Raw genomic sequence first — 18031 nt, forward strand, 5'->3', positions numbered from 1 at the left:
CTGGGGTAACACGTACACTATTCACCTAAAACCGATACAAACCATCCAATACCAGGCAATTAGAATAATCACGTCGAATCCACACACCGCCGATGCTAAACATTTACTAGAAGCAAATAACATTCTAGACGTTGCAGCCCTTGTCAAGTACAGCCTTGCCACTCTTCTTTTCAAAATAATAAATGACAATATATCATCATCACTAATTCCTATATCATCTCTAACAAACACTAATTCAACTCGTTTTGCGCTGCATAATAATTTCATAATTAGGGGAAACCGACAATTCACTTTGCAGCCATATCATCATGGAATACATTACCATTTATAATAAAACTCCCGAAACCCCATCGATTTTATGATGAACTGAAAAATTTTCTGTTATGTGACATGTGAGTGACACTATGCAGTGTATAATCCGATTTTGGTTTTAGACCTGCCATTGTTATGTACTCCAACAAGTAATTAATTTCTTTTTCTTTATTATTTTTCTCTTTCTTCCTCTTTTACTTTCGTTTTATCTAGCTTCGAAATATTGCTTACTGCCATTATATTGTCTATTAATTACTTCATCTACTTAGATTTGTATCTCATTATTTATTATTACTGGAATTGTACCAATTGAGCTGTTGTTGCTTGCTAAATGAACTTTTGTGTTAACCATGAACAGGAGGTCCCAATTCAGTTTTAACTATGGGACCTCCTTCTGTATACTTCGATCTGTATATTATTTTTATGTAATAATAAGATTGATTGATTGATTGTCGACCTTTCAGCGCGGGAAGTGATGTAGGAAAAGGCCAGCCGTACGGATGTCGAAATCTCACCCCTGCACCGAACACACTTTTTTTAGAGGCCGACGAAAGGTGCAGTGCGCTGGTCCTATCGTCGAAAGCCAAGCCCGTCGGCGCTCATAACTCTCTACTTTACTGACCAGGTCAAGAAACGATGAAGCTACCTGCGTCACCAAATTCAGACATTGCATTGCAAGTGATAGCAGCGTCAACCTCGTACTATGGGCGCTGAAAAAGGGTATTGATAGCAAAGTAAAACAGACTTGTCTTTTCTTTACTCGCCACACATCTAGTAACTGATTAGGAATTTTTTTGTCGATGAACGAATCTGCCTCCCGCTTTAATTAAGAAAACCGCTTTTTCTTTTCTCAATGTTTGTTCTCTATAAGTACAGTCGCGTTTCAGTCGCTTCTGCCATAGCCAGCCTTGGTGATGTCGGTGAAAATTTGTTCTGAACCGGTTTCCGCCCGAAGCTTCGCGACCTATTGGGATTGACGGTGCACTCGTTGTGAAGGCGCTGGTGTGAGCAAGCGTGGCGGCAGCAGCAGCGAGCGAAGTGACATTCATGCGGCGGATCGCTTCAGAGCAAGAGCGGCGAGAACACAGCGCGCCCGAAGGTATGCGCCGTTTGCAGAACCCTTTCAAGATACTCCATCGAAAAAAAAACCCAACAAGTGGGGACACGTGGCGAAAACTGGCAACAGGAAACACGTAACGGCTATACTCCCTTCCATAACTAGCAGTGAACGCTGTGGAAGAGAGTGACAGAGAGTAAAAACTTTATTGAATATAAATAAAATAAGGCACGATGGTTGGAGCCCCTATTCCAGGGCCGCACTGGCACGAGCGGCTCGCTGGGCTTGGTCCAGAAGAGCCAGCTGGCTCTCCCGACCTTCGTCTGCAAGCCGTGCCTCCCACTGCCTATTCCTCATTAGTGGATGTTGGTGTAATATGGGGTTGTCTATGTGCGGAGGCCTCCTGGGACACTCCCATGTGATGTGTTTTAGTGTGGGTGTGTCTGTGCATTACGGGCACTCGTCAGTGAACCTCGGGAGGCGCATTCTGTGTAGGTGGTGCAGGTTGGGGTATGTATACGTCTGGCTACGACGTCAGTCCCTCTCCTGTTGGCTGTTTAAATCGGAGTGAGGATGTCCAAAACGTTTCCGCTCCTGCCTTTGCTGTAGGAGGATGTCACGAGAATTCGGTGGAAGGTCGTCGCTAGGCCATGCCGTTGCTCGGACGTTTAATCCTCGAGCAATACGGTCTGCCTTCGCGTTTCCTGCCAGTCGCTCGTGCGCCGGACACCATACGATAGTGTGGTGCCGCTTTAGTTGAGTGCCTAAAATTTCGATTATTGATTTGGGTGCCGTTCCATGTAGAAACAGGCGGCAAGCCGCTTGTGAGTCGGATAATATGACAGCCGAATTGGTTTGGCGCTCGGCGTCCTGAATGGCCAAGGTGCTGCAGCCTCTGCCACACATGCCGAGGCGGTTTTGAAGGATGCCGTTGTTATGTTATTGTTGCATGTAGAGACTATGGTGAAAGTGTCTGAGCTGGCTCGACTGGCATCCGCACAATACACCCCGGTCCCATGCCAAAACGTTTGTGAATGGTATTTACCCTTGCTCTGCGTCGTCCGGGATGGTACTTGGGGTGCATGTTTTGGGAATTGGGACCACCGCGATGTGCGATCGAACGTTGCGGTTTATCTGTGCCGTTTCCTCTCCGCAATACTGGGGTCTCAGGGGAAAGCCTAACCTCGCCAATACTTCCCTGCCCTGAGGTGAAGAACAAAGTCGTTCTTTCTGAGCATATAACGCCGCGACTGCGTGCTCGTCAAAAGTATTGTGCAGGCCCAGTCCCTCGAATCTCTCTGTGCTAGAGCATTCGGGAAGACCAAGGGTGGCTTTGAAGGATTTTCTTATAATTGTGTTTGCCTGTATAATCTCTTGGTTTGTCAAGGCCTGACACGGAAGGGCGTATGGGATTCGGCTAATTACGAATGCGTGAAATCGGCTGATGGTCTTTCCCTCTGTTAGGCCGTCTCTGCGTCTTGCCACTCTCCGTATCATTCTGGCCACGTTTCCTGTGACCACCTCTAGTTTTTGAAGGGTGTGGGATGTTCCAGCGTTCTGCTGTATCCACATCCCCAATATTCTGAGTGTCTCCACTTCATGAATTGGAGCCCTGTCCAGAGTCAGAGTGAGTGGCACCCAGTCCTTCTTTCCTGCGTATTTCGCACGCACCCGAATGAATTCCGATTTTTCGGTGCGCACGCCATGTCCGCCGCCCTCGCGTATTCCACGACTGCGTCTATGGCCTTTTGAAGAGTTTCTTGCTTGTGCCCATAGGACCCATGTGAGCCCAGAACGTGATGCCATCGGCATATATCGCACAGCCGAGATTCGGGTGTTTATCTAGCTCCAGGGCTTGCTTTCTCATCCCTACATTAAATAGCAGTGGAGAGAGTATAGCTCCCTGAGGGGCACCTCTGTCGGGACAGTTGAAGGTGTCGGACCTCGTGGAGCCTAATCAGATCGTGGCCGTGCGGTGACCGAGGAACGAGCGCACGTAATTATAAATTCGCGTTCCGCAGTTCACCGCTTCCAGTCCCTCCAGAGTAGTGTGGTGGGAGATGCTGTCGAAGGTCTTTTTGATATCCAATGCCAGTACAAATTTGTCGTCCGACCCTCTGTTGGGGTGCAGGACCTCGTGCTTTAGTAGTAGAAAAACGTCCTGCGCCGACACGTGGGGTCGGAAACCGAACATGTTGGAGGGGAACATGTTGTTTAGCTCTATGTGGTGCGAGAGCAGGACCTGCCCAACCTTTTCAAAGAGTTTCCCCGCGCACGACGTAAGGGAGATGGGTCGAAGGTTGTTGATGTTACGAGGCTTACCTGGTTTAGGAATACAAATAATTTTTGCTTCCTTCCATTCTTTTGGAAGGACGCCATCCTCTGTCCAGACCGTGTCGTTAAAGAATTTGGTCAAGCTATTTAGCGTGTCGTCACTTAGATTGCGAATCATTGCGTTCGTGACCTGATCTACCCCTGGGGTCGTGTTTTTCCTGAGGGAGAGTGCCGCTGCATAAACCTCTTCAAAGGTTATTGGGGCGACCAGTTCCGGCTGGTCCTGACCTTCGTAAACGGGTTTAGTGGGTTGCCCGGTCGGAACAGTTCCTACGTATATCTGTTTAATTTTGTCTATCATGTCAGCTTCACGACCTTCAAACTCGTTTTCAAGCAGCGTGATCAGTGTGCGATTCGCGACTGTTTTTGTTTCTCCCGGGTCAATCATACTTTGAAGAATGCACCATGTGTTCTTTGTAGCCAACGTGCCCCGAAGCGAGTCGCTGAACTGACGCCAATTGCTGTCGCTTAACTTTTGTGCGTATTCGTTGGCTTCATGGAAAAGGAAGAAACTTAATCGCAAACTCAGGATACGAATAGCTCAGCTAGCGCAAGAAGCTTAATCGCAAACTCCGGATACGGATAGCTCAGCTAGCGCAAGCTTGCGCTAGCTTAGCTATCCGTATCCTGAGTTTGCGATTAAGCTTCTGTCTTTTCCACCTTTTTGTGAGGCCTCTTCGGGCTTCCCAGAGATGCAAGAGGTGACGATGCACGGCTGGAGCCTCCGTTGTCATTTCAATTGTTTTTGTGACCCCAGAGTGAATAACTCTGACCCGCTCGGCCCATTCTCCTACGTCTGTTATACTGCCGATTGTTATCTGTTTTTCACGAAATTTGGTCCAGACGGATAGCCTTGCCTTGTCAATAGCTGTTCGAATCCTGGCTGTATTAACCGATTTGCTTAAGATATAGTGATGGCTTCCTCGATTTTTTCCTAGGTTTGTATATCGCGTCTCACTTTCGTTGTTGGTGAACGTGAGATCGGGGGAAGTGTCCTTGGACACGCTGTTCCCGATTCGCGTTGGGAGATCCGGTTGAGTTAGCTGAAATAGTCCATAGCGCTCTACAACGTCTGCTAACAAGATGCCCTTGGGATTGTCTCTACTGTAGCCCCAGTTTGAGTGTTGTGCGTTAATGTCGCCTAACAATATTAGTTTCTCCCTACCTTGAGCGAGTCGCACCGCGGCGGCCCCCACGTTTTCGAAATTCGCCTGTTTTTCTCTGGCAGAACTATAAACGTTGACAATTATTGTTTTAGGTTTGTCCCTTTTGTGCGGCCAAATCGAGATTATCTGGTGCTGAATAGGTTGCCCAAAAAATAATTTACTCTAATCGCGACGTCCTTCTTGGCAAAGGTGGCTACTTGAGGGTAATCTGGGTGAGCATAAAGCTCATATCTTTTGAGTTTTTGATTTTGTTTCCCTATTTCCTGAATAGAGATAACGTCGGGAGGGATTGGCGCCGATTCTATGTAGTGCGTGAAATTAACCAATTTAATTCGTAGCGTGCAGCAATTCCATTGCCAGATTTCAATGTGTCCGGTCTTTGTGTTGTTTGCCATATTATCCATGTATATTACTGTCACTATCAGTGTGCTCTATAGCTTTCGGTGTCCTTGTAGGAGCTCCCGGACTTTGACTGACCCTCTTTCGGGGTTCGGCTGCGGCTTTTGTTTGCACATCCTCGACCATTCGCTAGAGTTTGTGTAGGTCTGCGAACATTAGTTGCTAACATTAGTGCTAACTATTCCAGCGTTACCGATTGAGAGCTGGAGGCGGTACTTTGTTGCACTGGGATCTGCCGTGGTGATTTGGAAGTGTGGTCCGCAATTTGTATGGGTTGCTGTGATGTGCTGTTGTTTGCCATGCGCTTAAGAGCTTCAAACTCGGCTCGTAGCTCGGCTAAATTGTTTCGAAGTATTTTGTTTTCTTCTACTATTTTCTTGTACTCTGGGTTTTGTGTGATTGGTGTAGGTGTATTCTTAGCATTGGCAGAGGGAGATGCGACTTGCGCCCAGCTCACCTGATTATTTTGATGGGTGCTGCATGCCAGTAAAATCCCTGGTGACTTGCTTCTTGGGGCCTCCTTCATTTTTGTCTGATGTTGCTGCTGAGGCACCTTGGTTCGGGATGCCGACCGTCTTCTCTGGCCCGGCTGCCTGGAACAAGATCGGCTCCGCGACGGCGAGCGGGTTCGGGAGCGGCTGCGACGATCCATCGCCGGAAGGAACTCCAGCTCGGAGTCCTCGTCTTCGGTGGCGAACCACCGTAGCTGGGTCTTTGTTGGTTTCTTTGGCCGTGGTTTTGATATCTGCCTGACTGGCTTTAGTCTTTTGAGACATTGCGGTCACCCGTTGGATGATCACTCCCACAAATGGCGCATTTGGGGGTGCACGTGTGTGTCCAGCGGCAGGCTCCCGCACGAGCGGCACACCTGTACCTCGGACTGTGGACATACGTCGGTGCGGTGTCCCGCGGTGCCACAGATACGGCAGAATTGTACCGCATTTCGGTAGGGTGTGCAGAGCTCCCCCCCCCCCTCCCCCCCCGAAGTAATAAACACACCTTGGCACTCGGCTGCCGTAGAAGGTGAGCAAAGCACTTTGTGAGTCGCCCATCATTCTTGCGTTGATCAACTCCTGTCCCTGCGTTCGGATACGTTGGTTCGATCGCAGCACGTCAGAAGGGGGCGTGTGCTTCTATCCCGTGGATTACTCCCCGCGTCGGGTCTTCTCCTGCCGTAACGCACACATTGACCGGGTGTTGTCGACCGTTGATGTTCAAGGATTTAATGGCTTGCATGACCTTGGCCGTATCCCGATTAGGGGTGGATATCACTGCAATGTTGGAACTCGACTTGATTCTTAGGATAAGATTGTTGTCGGTGGTTCTGTCCTGGCACGCCTCCATGACAGCTCTTGCCAGGGCCTGGCTGGTAACATTCTTGAGTGGTAGCCCTTGGTGTGGTCTCATGACCACCTTCAGGTCACTCTTCGGTAGCGGCGGAAGACGCTTGAGTCCTGGGCGCCTGCGATGCGCCACGGGTTTGGATGAGTTGGTAATCGGACCTAATGGCAGTGCGCTTCCTTGCGCGGAGGGTCGCTCCTGACCGAGATTTTTCTTTTCCTTCAGGGAAAGAACGCGCTCCCATTCGGCTTCTGCTGTCTTTTCGTCGACCACGGTAGCGGTTTGCATGTTGTTGTAGATCGTAGCTGCCTTATTGTATTTGTGGTGCGGTGTTGCATCACCACCCTGAGATGCAGTGAAATACATCTGTTCTTCAAGTCGCGACGTTGTAATAAGTCGCGGGTTCGATGTCGCGGCCGTAGTTTTTAAGGGCGCCATGCTCGAGTGCGCGCTCGCCCGCCGGCGCTGGCGCTGCTCCCTTAACTGAAGTTAGGGTTAGCAGCTCGCCACGTTCTGGAGAAGGAAAATCGGCCGTAAAACGCCGAAATATGGCCCGACTGACCTGCAGTTGGTCTCCACAGGCACCGAACCACTTCTTGGAGACGGTCGTGACGGTTTCGGGCCGGTCCCAGAAGGTGGCCCCGCTGTGAAAGCTACGCAAGAAGTTCGGTCAAGAAAAGTGATGGCTTCACGCATTCCGTCCACGCTTTGCTGCGCGCCAAAAGCATTCGCTCGCGCAAGCATGCATGGGAGGCTCCTCGCGACGGGTTGCAAATCAAAACCTGAAAAGAAGAAATTAAAAATTATCTAAAACAACGTATTAGCAGCCGTATACCACAGTGTGTTTGTTTCTAAGGATTAAGGCTTGTTTCATTCAATATTGAGCCCACATAAAGAAAAAACTGTTGAGCACAATGGCGATCAAAAAAACATCTAACTATATCCAAGTACAAACGAAGCCATTGCAAAAAGTCTCTCTAGCCTCCAAAGCGTTGACTGCTATGCACTGCTATGTGTGGAACGGAATATAGCATTCACCCAATGCCTTAGCTGTCGCGGACATCAGGGTAAAAATAGAGTTCGAACGTCAGGGTAAATACAGGGTGAACAACCTTAAGAGGTTGATCACCTCTTCAGATCTCCGTTAAGAGATAAACGGTGAAACCCTACAGAGCCTCCTCTTATTCTTCGCCTCTTCTCTTTTTCTTGTTTCTTTTAGTCATTACTGCTCACTACTAAGCATTTTTGGTCATTTGTAATCAATTGTGGTGATTACAAGTCGTTAGACATATTTGTCATTTCGAAGTTTTTAGAAGCCAATACAATTCATTGGTAGTAATCTTTATTAATTACTGGTCATTACTAAGTATATTTAGTAATTGCTAATGAATTGTAGTCGTTACAATTTGGCGCTATACATATTGGTAATTTCGTAGTCATTAGTACTCATTACAAGTAATTTCAGTCATTATTTGTCATTACTAAGCATTTTAGTCATTTCTAATCACTTGTAGTCGTTACAAGTTGTTGTTACACATGTTGGTAATTTCGTAGTCATTACTAGTCATTACAAGTCATTTCATTCATTATTAGTCATTAGTGCTCACTAATAAGCATTTTTGGTCATTTGTAATCAATTGTGGTTCATTACAAGCCGTCGTCGTTCAGCAGTCATTAGAAGTCATCTTAGTCATTATTAGTCATTACTGATCCTTACTAAGGATTTTAGTAATTTCTAATCAATTGTAGTCGTTACAATTTGCAGTTAGGCATATTGGTCATTTCGTAGTCATTAGGAGTTATTACAAGTCATTATTAGTAATTACAAAGCATGTGTAGTCATTTCTAAAAACTTGTAGTCGTTACAAGTTGTTAGCTACATTGGTAATTTCGTAGTCATTAGTAGTCATTACAAGTCATTTCAGTCATTACCAATCACTAGTAAGCATTTTTGGTCATTTGTAAACAATTTTGGTCATTACAAGCCGTCGTTAGACATATTGGTTATTTCGGAGTCTTTAGTAGCCATTACAAGTCATTGGTAGTAAATATTAGTCAGTACCAGTCATTATTACCCTCTACTAATCTCTGTTATATTCTCATCATTCACTAACTGCACTATCAATCATTTTTCATACTTTAATCTGTCTTCATATGGTGTGACGACGCTTTGGCGGACACTCCGGCGGCCAGGCCTGCAGGCACAAACTTCGCCATGAATCTAGAAAGGATTCCGCCTTAAAAAAATAGTGATATGGACTTCCAGACAATGTTCTTTCTTTAATTCTTTCCCGCTAAAATAAAAGAAAAGGATTGCGTATAAATGAGCTTTCTCGTCCTGTTTTTCTTGCATCACCTAGCAACAAGATAACGGCACGCCAGACGCGCTAGATGCATACGTCATGCGCCAGACGGGCTAGCGAAGCGAGCGAGGCCGGCTGCGTACGTGAAGTTCGTCTGTTCAGCGACCGGACTCGTTTGGATGTCGTCTGTCGGTTGGGCTCCCGGCGTATTGCGTTCCTTCTGCACTTCGACGCGGCACCGCTGCCCTGTTGGACAACGGCAAGGTGAGAAATTTCGTTGGACAGTCTGCTACACATTTCAAACAATGTAGGCTTTTACAGCACGTAACCGAGACTTGTGATGCAGTTACCGGAATATAGCTCAGCCGTCCTGGCGCAGTTGAGTCGATGACTCGTACTGGGAGATGTTTGCGACGCTTTCTGTGAGTCCCACATTATTGTAACTAATTTCGTTACTTTTTTGGGGTACCTTTGATGCACACTGGGCGCGCCCGACGTTGTGACGCAGTTAGCGAAACTAAGTTCGACCGTGTGACGCTTCTAGTTTCGAGTGTAATGAATCTTACTGCGACAAGCTCGTGAGACATTCTCTGACCCCTAACGTTATTGTAATTTACTTAATTTTTGGGGGGATACATTTGAGGCCCACCGGCCACGCCTGGCGTTGTGCCGCACTTTGCAAGAAGCTAAACAGTAGTCTATTATAAGAAATATCTTGCTCTAATAAGTACCGCATAGAGCTTCTGCAGCAGTTATGGTTTGCGTGGCTTATGTTGCTCATAAATTACATCAATATGGATCTCGAAAAAAAAAAAGAGACCAGTGTGAGAGAAAGTCCACTGCAAAAGAGAAAGCTCCGGAAGCTTGAAAACTAGGAACAGTTTCTTACTGTTATCTTATTCTTTTCGTAATTCGGATGGTTCTTAAAGTGGCCCCTGATTAGCCAACCTTTACAAAATATTTCGGTATATTTCAATATATCCGTAAATGTCGTGCAACGTATTGTCTTTGTGCAGGCAATCATTGCTCCCGAACTTGCATTCTCCTTTTTTCAAAATTAATGCACAGCTGTCATACAAAGATCTTGGGATGATAGAACCTTGTGGAGTTCACTTCGATAAAGTTGTGTAAGTACTAAAGTTGCTTGACGCTCTTTACTTCAGTGGATTCATTATTACTGCGTAACCATGTGGGAGGGGGGTGGGGAATGCTTCAAGGCTTCGCGTTCCAACCGCTTTCTCGGTGCTTTTCACGTATGCTTATCGTTTCTTTTTTTATTTTGCATCGGTGCCGAGAACGAGCGATCGACATGTTCCTGTCGCGGCAACATCTGTCGGAGAAAGACGATGCTGGCCTTTGGTTCATCACCGGGTCAAGCATGGGAGGCACCACGGTGCCCTGTTTTACGTGTTAGGCCAGCAAGGTGGGCACATCGAAGACGTGACGTGTTGCGTCGTAATATTTACATTGCATTTCGCTCTGCCGAAGTAATCCCTTATAAAATGAGTTCACGCAGTCTAAACGTATGAAGTAAGGTTGGCCGTTTTATCAGCCGCATGCACTGCTGTAAACATTCGCCTATTAACTAAATTAACAAGCACGTTATCATGTGCACCGGCGAACGCGGACCCTCGCTGTTGTACCTTCGAATTATTGCGGTTAACATGCCACGGGGACTTCGCCCAGTTTGAGTTATATTTGTCTGTTTTTTGGTTTGTTTATCGGAATCTGACCTGTTAGACGCCAACTTAGGTCGCGGTGTAGTCGTGGTTTGATTAGTAGAACCTCGAGCTGCTGTGCTGAGTGGATACGAAACGAAGCTTAGGATCAACGTGTGTCGCTGGGCATGTGATGGTACGTGCGGCTCCTCAGTGAACTTTCACGACATTCTGAGTCTCTCTTAATGTGCCGCGCATCAGCGAACCATCTTTGTCACTGGTTGTGTGCCATTGCCCGTCGTGGTGGCGTAGTGGCCTTGGCGATGTGCTTCTATGCCGGAAGGCGCGAGATCAATTGCCAATCGCGGTGATCGCACTTCAGTTGTGCGCAAGTGCAGAAATGCCCTTGTACCGTACATTACCTACCCGCTAATGAAACCCAGGTGCTCGATTATTCTTGAGTACTACCCTGCGGTGTCCCTCATAATCGCATCATAATTATGCACGCAAAAGCCCATAATTAAATTTTATGTGCCAATTGTGTACGCACTGTTCTAAAGTAAATATTCTTGACGCCAACTTCTAGTGCGCCGCATTTCAGTGAACTTCTTTCACGCCAGCTTGGGTCACCGGGCTGTTGTAGCAGCATGTCATGCTGCCTGCCCCGGCGGGCCTACTAGCCAGCTGTCTTAGTGGCCTGATCGCACTGTTCATTCATGAGAAACACAAACCTAAAGGTGAAGCTTTTTCGCACCAGCTTTTATATAGATCCACGTTGCGCCTTTTGCCAGTAAATGTATTACCGTACTGGTAATTCCCTGTTTACTGAACTAAATTAATAAAGGAATGAAGAAGACTAAACCACTGTTGACTGCGCTGTGACGTGGCAGTACATGTTTGGTGAAGTCAATGAATCGATGAGCTCGGGAATACTCGTAGGCTGCGATTCTCACTCCGGCCTTGGTATCACTCCCAGGTTGACCTGGCTCCTGGAGCAGCGAGGTGAACTGCATCTGCTGCCGCACGCTCAAGTCAGGCGACAGGTGCCAGTTGCGAGCACCGTAGGTTAACCAGTGCTCCAGCTTTGCCTGTGCGATGAGCAGTCCGTGATGTCGCGGCGCAGTGGGCTACTCGACTTTGGATGTCGGCTGCGCAGGATGTCGAGCAGGGTAGAACCTTGTTGCTCTGCCTGTTAAAGTGCAAAGACATATTGTTTAAGTGGCTCGGCCGCTCATATGCTCGGATATGTACGTTTTGCTACATTTGGACATTATTTTACGCCAGCGATGCGCCGTTTCCACGATATCTCAAGCTAATAATGAACCATCTGTGGCCGTTAATGTCGACGCAAACAAATGCACCGCTTTGGTTAGTCTGACGCCCAACGCTGTGCTCTAAGACTTATTGAATATGCGAAAGGTCGAAAGAATGTGTAAGACGGGTACAAAAAGCGAGGTTTCAGTGCGGAAATCAGCGACAACAGACTCCGAGGCCGCCGCGTTGGCAGGTGGAACTGATCGCGCCTTGACGGCCGCGATGTTGGCACAACAGCGTGCTTAGTCTTGCTCATCCAGTGTTCGGTAAGGGCGACATGGCTTCCAGATGCGACACTTCTCCCCGAAGGAGCCAATCGCGCACAACCAACCTGGGCGAGAGTGCACAAATCAAAGGGTGAAAGCGCCGGCACCCTTCCAAACCTTTTCTAGCGGCATGCAACAGGGGGCATCACAGCAAAGTGAAAAAGGCGGATTAGTTAAGAAAGCATGCTATGAACCAGTTTTGTGAGCTCGACATTTTCGGAATAATTCTCAGCTTTGAAATAATTATTCATCATCATGATTATCATCAACACAGTCAGCCTGTTTTATGTGCGCTGTAGCACGAAGGCCTCTCCCTGCGATCTTCAATTACCTCAGTCCCGCGCCAAGCCACGATAACTTGCGCCTGCGAATTTCCTAATTTCACCACCCCATCTAGTCTTCTGCCGTCCTCGACTGCGTTTCCCTTGGCACCCGTTCTGTAATCCAAAAGGTCAACCGGTTATCTAACCTGTGCGTAACATGACCTGCCCAGCTTCATTTTTTTTCTTTTAATGTGACATAGAATATCGGTTCTCCCTGTTTGCTCTCTGATCCACACCACTCTCGTCCTGTCTCTTAATGTTATGCCTACCATTCTTCGTTCCATCGCTCTTTGTGCGGTCCTTGTTTTCGAACTTCTTTGTCAGTCTCCAAGTTTCTGCCCCATATGTTAGCACCGATAGTGTGCACTGACTGTACACCTTTCTTTTTAATGATAATACTTAGCTTCCAGTCAGGATCTGACAATTTCCGCCGAATGCGCTCCAACCCATTTTTATTCTGTAAATTTCCTTCTCATGATCAGGGTCCCCTGTGAGTAATTGATAGAGTACGTTTAAGCAAGAATACTTAAACGTACTCCTTCACATACTCTAGAGGCTGACTGGCGATTCTAAATTCCTGTTCCCTTGCCCGACTATTAATCATTATCTTTGTATTCTATATATTAGCACTATACCCCACTATTACACTCTCTCTGTTAAGGTCCTCAATCATTTGTTGCAAACCGTCCCCAGAGTTGCTGAACCGGACAATAACATCTGCAAATCGAAGGTGGCTAAGATATTCGCCGGAGATCCTCCCTCTTAAGCATTCTTCCAATGCATCTTCCAAGCACGCAGTGAATTGCATTGGAGAAATTGTCTCCTTGTCCAATCCCTTTCTACTTTTCTCGTGCAGAATTAAGGCAGCTGTGAAATGTCTGTATATATTTTCCAAGATATTTATGTAAGCGTCTTGTACGGGGTGGTCCTTTTCAAAGGCAACACGCGAGCACGTGGCCCGTGCTCTGCGGAGGCTGCTTAGAGCGCCAGCAAGTGGCAGCAAGGAGAAGCACGTCCACTTGTAGCGTCAGCTATTTGCGGCCCGAACAACCATGCATGGCCGACAGGCAAGCGCCTGCTAGAAATAGCTGGAACGCCTTCAAGCGCAATGGGAACGTGGAAGCGACACACTTAGGCCCGGTTGTTGTTATGACTTCCCGGCGTACCTATATTAAAGCGTAAGCATTCTAGGGCTACTTCCATCAGAATCTGTTCGTCTGTACGTTTGTCTGTCTGTAGCGCGTGACACGATGCACTGCGTGTATAGGCATACGTGAGCTTCTATGCAGGTGTATATGAGAATGCCTTATGACTACGTATGGCTACTGAGATTTGTGATTATAGCTATATAGAGTCAGAACATAGAGATATAAGTGTAATTAAGCTTAATAAAGACTACTAAGATTATTTACGATAAAATTAGTTAAGCGTAACGACGAATAATTGAGGGTAATTAGGAATAGCGAGGCTAAGTAATATCTATGTTAAATTACTAGACTGATCAAGAGTTGCTAAGGTTAAACCAACGGAGGGTAATCAAGAATAATTGAGGGTAACTTGGGATTAGTTACACCTATTTAAGTAATCTTAATTAATAATTACAGATGCAGATGCCTCCAGCATAACTTTAACAGAGGCTAATTAATTAATTGAGCAAATGTCATCATCATAAAGATAACAGCATTAATATTCGCTTAAAGAAGTTATTACGTTTAGTTACTTAAGCTAAAGTTTCACCTGAGTGCACTTCTCTTCCCAACCGCTCCGAATCAGATTAGGTTTGTTCACGATATGAGTTGAGTGAGAAGCCAGAGCTCCGTACTGCAAAAAAAAAAAAAAAAGTACGCAGAAGCTCTACTGGAGATGTCAAAGTGTCCATAAGCCTACCCCCAAATTTCAAGTTGGCCCACCCTCAAATTTCAAGTCGCCCCATCCCCAAATTTAAGTTGGAGCACCCTTACTATATGCTTCCCCACGCATTTTCTATGAGCCCTATGCATATCTATGGCTACTGTCGCTAATCAAATTTTTTTTCAATTGTTCCTTATCGCTTTTAAAGCTACCAATCTACATTTACGCTATTATAATGATTAAGTGTCGCAACTTCGTGCACTACGCATTTTTGTGCAGATAAAAGGCATTGCACTTTTCACATGGCGAACAGATCTTGTTTCGCTACTCGCCAAACAATGCTTACGCATTAAAATGTGCCGGGAGTGCTTATTAACCAGCGGGCATATGCTGGTCCTTCCGCGTTTCCAGTGAGCTAGCGTGCCGAAAGCGGTTTGCTAGCAGCAGACCCTACCTTGCAGACGCTACGTCTCTTGCGCATCCACCTGGCTGATAGGCAAGCAGCCGCTTGCCTGTCAGCCGTGTCTGCTTATTCTGGCTGCCAATAGATGGCGCTACAAGCGGAAGTGCGTGTTCCCCCTTGCTGCCTGTTGCTGGCGCTCTAAGCAGCCTCCGCAGAGCACAGGCCACGCGCTCGTGTTTTCCGTTACAGAAAGGACCACCCTGTACACCTTGATCACGTAACGTCTCTATGACTGCTGGTATCTCTACTGAATCACATGCCTTTTCGTCGTCTATGATATGAATCAGTCATACAGAGAGGCTGACTGAACTTTGCGGATTCCTCGGTTACCTGATTGATAACATGGATTGGATCCATTGTAGAGCATCCCTTCCTAAACCTGCCTGTTCCCTGGGACTAAAGTCCAGTGTTGCCCTTATTTTATTGGAGATTTTCCTGGTGAATTTTTATAAAATACTGGAAGTAACCTAACCGGTCTATAATTTTACAATTCTTTAACGTCTAGTTTTTGTGGATTAGGTTAATGTTGGTATCCTTCCATTTGTCTGGGACCCTTGAAGTCGATAGACAGTTCGTATAAAGGGCCGCAAGTTTTTCAAGCAAATACGTAAATTTCGTCTTGCTGCTTTCCGTATCACCGGCTCTGTCCAACAAAGTGCAAATTCCTGAAAACTGAGTGAAACACGTGACAAACATTTGTTTCTGCCTGAATGAGTTACTAGCCCTCTCTCTCTTTTTTACATTTCTACAGCAGGGTCCTCATCGGAAGTGGCGACTATGGCGAGGATGTCCTCACCGCGGACTTGGAACGGTATTTCCTCGATCAGGAGCAACTTGGTGCGAGACCGCCGAACAGCCGCAGACCCAGGCTGGAGAGGTTCAGCTCGAACGTCAGGTCTCGAACCTGCGTCAGAGTGGCCACATTTATCGTCACGACAACGAGGCAATCGACACAATTGCTGGAAACTGCGACAGACGTGTCGTTACTCACACACACAAAAATAAAACGACTCAAAACAGCGCTGGCCGCAAGGCCAGAAGAAAACGACGATGGCGGTGTGTAGCGCCGATGACGTGCAAGACGACTCATGCTTCACGTACCACGAGTCCAACTAATAAGTATTCGCTGGGTAGTAGAAATATAGCACCGAAATATAGCACCGATGACTTACCGAGTTATCTTACCGAGTTATCTTACCGAGTTGTCTTACCGAGTTGTCTTACCGAGTTGTCTTACCGAGTTGTCTTACCGAGTTGTCTTACCGAGTTGTCTTACCGAGTTGTCTTACCGAGTTGTCTTATCGAGTTGAGTTATCTTACCGAATTATCTTACCGAGTTACCCTACAGAGTTATCGAGTTCGTAAAGGCAGAGGAAAGACAAGGAGTGTAATGTTGCGAGCAATTGATAGTTCAAAGAACTGAAAACCCCGTACGCTGGTGAAATTTGGCTGATATGTTGACAGCAGCGTATGCCATTCGCGTATGCCATTCGCGTACTGTTTTTTTTTTCACATAGCCACGAAGGGGGTTCACGACCCTATTAACCTTGTAATGACCAGAGACCTCCTTGATACTGCACCGTTTCAGAATTCGAAATTGAAATTTGCTCACGTCAAGCGCTAGTAGCGATGTTAATTGACTGGATTCTATCAGGCATTACTTGTGCATAGCCTGGAAATCCAATTATATGTCCTCCATGGCGAGAAATCGGGAAAATTTTATTTTTCCTTCATGTAAACCTATGTGTGGGCATTACAGGGTTAAATACTCCCCTGTTGCTTTGAACAGCAAACTCTGCAAAGTAATTATTTAGAAACTTCAGCATTTAAACGGACCACGAAGCCTGAAGTGCCACGTGACTTGCACTGTTATTCGCCGCGCATCTTGAAGACATACCACAGGTTGAGTACGTTGAAGGCAGCTGGGGAGGATCAGGTAACAGCAGATTTGTTGAAGGATGGTGGGCAGATTGTTCTAGAGAAACTGGCCACCCTGTATACGCAATGCCTCATGACTTCGAGCGAAGTATTTACTAAGGTAATTGCAAATAGAATCAGGAACACCTTAGACTTCCATCAACCAAAGGACCAGGCAGGATTACGTAAAGGCTACTCAACAATAGACCGTATTCACACTATCAATCAGGTGATAGAAAAATGTGCGGAATATAATGAACCTTTATATTGTTACACACGAGGTGTTTAATGCAGAACCAGATGAATCTGGTTGATAGGCGCGGTTGTTCAAGAGCGGTCTCGCGGCAGCCCGGCTAACGTCGTTCTCTTCTTTCTTTTCGTTGTCTCCGCGGCAGGCGTGGTTCATGACAGCTTGTGACATTTCCCCGCTGGCAGACGAAGCCCGCCGGGCGAGTCAGTAATCTCGTGGGTTGTAACGCCTCAGACGCGCGACGTGAGTCACTTCAGCCTTGGCCGAGCGTCGTCCACTGCTCGTGAGACGCGCAATGCGGTAGTTTACTTCGCTGAGGCGCTCCAGAATAACGTAAGGGCCGACGTAGTGGGCGAGAAACTTCTGGCACAAGCCACGCTTCCGCAACGGCGTCCAGAGCCACACAAGGTCCCCAGGATCGAAGGAAACGTGGTGGTGACGCCCGTCATAGCGGATCTTGGACCGGTCCTGCGATGCTAGGGTGCGTAGCCTAGCGAGGCGTCGCGCTTCTTCTGCTCGACATAGGATCTCATCAATTGATTCGTTGTCATGAACGAAGTAGGGAAATATGGTGTCGAGGGTGTAGCGCGGCGGACGAGCATACAGAAGGAAAAATGGTGAGTAACCAGTGGTCTCGTGTCTCGCGGTATTGAAGGCATAGGTAATGAAAGGCAAGATACTGTCCCAATTCTTGTGTGCTGAATCGACGTACATGGATAGCATGTTGGCAAGCGTTCTGTTTGTGCGCTCGACCAGACCATTAGTTTGTGGATGGTAGGGCGTAGAATGGCGGAAGCTACATGAACACAGACGAAGGGTTTCTTCAACCACGTCCGCGGTAAACTGTCGCCCACGATCGCTGATTACTATGCGAGGAGGTCCATGTCTGAGTATAACGTTAGCCAGCAAGAAGATTGAAACTTCTGTAGCTGTGGCCGATGGCAATGCGGCGGTCTCACAATAGCGGGTAAGGTGATCTACGCAAACGATAACCCAACGATTACCCTTGGAGGATCGCGGGAAAGGGCCCAGAAGATCTATACCAACTTGCTCAAAGGGGACGCTAGAAGGGGGAAC

At 47.0% G+C, this 18031-nt stretch overlaps 1 long non-coding RNA gene across 2 annotated transcripts in view; it reads left to right on the plus strand.

Annotated features, from left to right (window-relative positions):
* The window catches only part of LOC129381689 (uncharacterized), a 50335-nt gene extending 34070 nt beyond the window's left edge, over positions 1-16265 (plus strand). For both annotated transcript variants that reach the window (XR_011891228.1, XR_008609804.2), the window contains exons 4-6: positions 8970-10335; positions 11547-11631; positions 15539-16265. This is a non-coding gene — a long non-coding RNA (uncharacterized lncRNA). The remainder of the gene's footprint in view (positions 1-8969; positions 10336-11546; positions 11632-15538) is intronic.
* Positions 16266-18031: the final 1766 nt, after the last annotated feature.

Source organism: Dermacentor andersoni, chromosome 11 (genome assembly GCF_023375885.2).
Source record: "Dermacentor andersoni chromosome 11, qqDerAnde1_hic_scaffold, whole genome shotgun sequence".
In the NCBI taxonomy this organism is placed as follows: domain Eukaryota; kingdom Metazoa; phylum Arthropoda; class Arachnida; order Ixodida; family Ixodidae; genus Dermacentor; species Dermacentor andersoni.